The sequence below is a fragment of the Aphelocoma coerulescens genome, chromosome 4A (genome assembly GCF_041296385.1).
Source record: "Aphelocoma coerulescens isolate FSJ_1873_10779 chromosome 4A, UR_Acoe_1.0, whole genome shotgun sequence".
Classification (NCBI taxonomy): domain Eukaryota; kingdom Metazoa; phylum Chordata; class Aves; order Passeriformes; family Corvidae; genus Aphelocoma; species Aphelocoma coerulescens.
Window position 1 is genome coordinate 5,176,151 of NC_091018.1, and position 3,947 is coordinate 5,180,097.

Below are 3,947 nucleotides of genomic sequence, written 5' to 3' on the forward strand. Positions count from 1 at the left end.
GTCCCTGGAAGCTGCTGGCTGCTCCTGCTGCGGTGGGTGAGCGGTTGGAAGCGCTGCTGGAGATTCCGGCACTGGCGGGGGTGGCTGCAAAGGGAGGAGCAAATGCTCCACCTCAGGCTGGTTTCCCTCCCCAGTCCATCAGTTTCCAGTTTGGAGATCCCACTGGAGATTGGTGGGTTTTGGTGCCACCTGCCCAAACAGGGGCTCCTCCTGTGGATGCTTCCTTGAGAAAACACATCATGTGCCCTCAGAACAATGGCACAACTCACATTTTAGTCCTTGAGGTATTTTGCGTCCCAGTCCCTCATAAACCCTTCTTGGAGGGGAAAAAAATAACCTTCACTGCTGTTAGAGCAGACAGACTTGACAGAACAGGTCCCATAAAAACCCCATCCCAAAACAGCTCCATCCCACAGAGGACTTCCCTGGATTTCTGCAGTGCCCAGATGGACAACACAACACAAACATTACTGGAAATCAGTTTTCATTTGGTAAAACAAGCAGATCACACAGTTTGTTGGGCTAAATACAGACCTGCAGGAATGGAGGGCACCTATGTGGGACAAACAAGGCTCTTCAATTGCTTAAAGCTTCCTATAAAAAAGACTTACAGGAAAAGTTCTCTTCATCTCTCTTGAAAACAGTATCAAAAACCGAGTTGCTCAGAATAGTTGGAAAAATTGAAAAATAAAGGTAGCTGCAACAGTGTTTAACTGATTTTAATAACACAGAGAAAAAAAAAACGTATTGGGTCAAATTCCTCCATTGTGAAGCTTCATTTAGGTTGATGATGTTTCAAGAGGCACAGATTTAGCCCAAAGAACACTGGTAATTAAAACCCGAGGCCCAGGGCTATTGCCAGACGGATCGATGGCCTATTTGTTCCCTTCAGCTGCCTAAGTGGCACCAAAATCAAGTGCCAGTGACAGGCTGGTGACCCACTTCCGAGCTGTGGAGGCCCAGGATGCATGTCCTGGGCCTCAGTACCACATGAGTTCCCTCATCCTCATCCCATTTGTAAAGCAAGAGGAGCATAAATTTTGGAAGACAGGAGGGATGCAGTGATACACTCGAGGAGTGACTGCTTTCTGCTTTACCAGGGTTCATTTGAATTTCATGGAATCATGCAATGGTTTGGGTTGGAAAGGACCTTAAAACTCATCTCATTCCAACCCACTCTCCATGGGACACATCCCATGATCCCAGGCTGCTCCAAGCTCCATCCAGCCTTGGCCTTGGACACTTCCAGGGATGGGGCAGCCACAGCTTCTCTGGAAAACCTGTGCCAGGGCCTCCCCACACTCACAGGGAGGAATTTCTTCCTAGTATCTAACAAGAAATCACTCATTTCTCCCAAGAAGGGAGAACAGTGCTCTTAACAGCAATTAAGAAGTAATTAAGAAATTATTTAGCCAGAGGAAGAGCAATGGAAGCAGCTCTGAGCCTGGGCTCACATCCCAAGCCATCATATTTCCTCTTTCTGTTGAAATATTTGGTGTTAAGAGTTTGAGGACTTGTTCCATTTGGCAGCATCGAAAAGGAGTTCTGCCAACCCCCCATTCCCCTCCATCCCCAAATGATCCATTTTTTCTTTTGCTATTCTCAGGAAAAAAAAGCAAGAAAGTTAATGCTCACCTACATTTCCTTTAAGCCAAAAATAAAATACTTGCATATTGGAGGGGGGGGAAAGCCTTGCATTAGGGAGCTCAGCAGCATCCTGGAAACTGGTTTTGTGTGTAGAAGCTATATTTATTTAATAATGAAACCAGAAGAAAAAAAAAAAAAACAACAGAGCTGGGACAGAATTAGAGGAAGGTCAACAGGGAAGATAATTTTAAAATATGCTGTTTTTCAAAGAAAGCTGCCTTATAAAATCATAGAATCATTAAGGTTGGAAAAGACCTCCAAGATCATCAAGTTCATTATATAGTAGCTATGAATAAGCCAAAAGCCAAAGATAAAATGTTTTCCCAACGTTCTATTACAACAGGATTCGTGCTGTTCCTCTGGTAATGGCTATTGATATTATTGATCCACTTTTTCATGTGAGCACCATTTGATCTGATGTCTATGGACAGGCTTTCGTTTTTTCCCTAATGTAATGCTCTTGCCCACATTTTTTAGTCTCCAGGCTGGATTTTGATCTCCACAATTGGGCTGACAGGCACCTCGCTCCTGGTAGGATGAGGAAGACTGGGAGAAGAACAGAGTTATTGTGGGATGTGATATCAGTGACCAAAATTCAGGCTCCTGCAATAAAAATGTGACATTTCTGCCCCTTTTTCCCCAGGGAACACTCACCTCCTGACCACAGGCAGCCCCACCAGTACCATGGTGGATTATCCATGAGGGAGCTCTTGGCTTTCCCTTCAGTGCTCCATGCTCTGGGACAGAGATCAGCCAGACAATATTTGGGAGCACCCAGGTGATGTTTTAGTGTTACCGCTTTTTCTTTTTTTTTTGTCCCTTTTTAGAAGTAAACCTTTTGTTTTCAGCTTACCCTAAAAACCTCCAAACCACTCATCCCACTTCCCCTTCTGGGAAGGATCCCACCCGCAGCTATTGCAGGCAGCAGGAAGGAAACCCTGGAAAACCCCGAGCCATCACGCGGGGTCTGTCAGCACATCACAGGCCACGGGGACACAGAAGTAACTTGGTGCTTCAGGGAACTGGGGATCCTCGTGGGCACCCAGAGCCCAGGCAGGCTGAGAATTGATATAACATCAGTGATTCCAGTCAAAAATCTGGGTTTAAGGAGAATTCGAACACAAGTACATTAAGCAGCTGGAATATTGATAAGGAACAAGTTAAAAGGATACATCTCAGCAGAGGTGTGAGCACATTCTGCCTCCTAACTAGTGAGATCTTGGATACTGAATTCATGGATTTCACCTCAGTGTGGAGATCAGTTCCCATGTATTGGCTGCCCTCAGGGCACCACATCCTGGTCCCACATATTGTCAGGAGAAATCCATGCTTTCCCTGAAGTTTTTTACCTGCTGGATGCACCCTTTGGTTTCTCTCCATGGAATAAACATCAGCAGGTGGCTATTCCCAAGGATGTCTTTGTTATATAAAATATTCAATAAAGCTACCCCCAAGCCCTTTGCCTGGGATCAGTGACCTGTCCTTGCTGTTGGATGGCTGGAGCAGAGCCTGGAGAGCAAAGGGAAAGGGAGCTGTGCCCGTAGCCTTTCCCAGAATGCAAACACCACCAGCACCAATATCCACACACAGCATTTCACACTCTGATTTGTACAAATTTAACATGTGCAACATGAATGATTTCTGCTTTCTATTCCAGGAAAGCATCTTCTTGTAATTCAACTACCAGGAGAGAGGAACAAAATTTGTTCATTTAAAACTTCAAGGCAAGAATTTCAGGCAATTAGTGTGTAGTTCTCTTCCCTATTCCATTACGTTCACAAATCCCACTCATTTGAAACAAAGAGCCAACTCAGCTTAAAATAAAAAAATAAAAAAAAAATGAGAGCACATCTGGGTGTTCTCTCACTCATCCTTCTTAACTTTTGTTACCTCTCAGATCAGTAATTGATTATTGAAATATCAACATTGTACACCTGAGCAATAGAGCAAGGGAATAAATGGTCTGTGGGCATTACAAATTTGGCAACAGAAAGCAGAAGTGTGTAATCACTACAGATGGGGAATGAGAACAAAAAACAGCAACACAGCAGATTAAGAAATTGTATGATTGCACAAAAGTAGAAACGTACTTGAGGGGAACAAGGATCCCTAAATAGCAAATGAGAGCCCAGGAAAGCAAAGCCTCTGTCTCCCAACACAGGAGTGGGAGGCAGGAAAACCCTCCTTGCACCAGCATGGGGAGAAAGGATAAAAAATCAAGGGATGACAGACTGGTTTGGGTTGGAAGAGACCTTAAAAAATCATCCAGTGCCACCCCCTGCCATTGTCAGGGACACCTT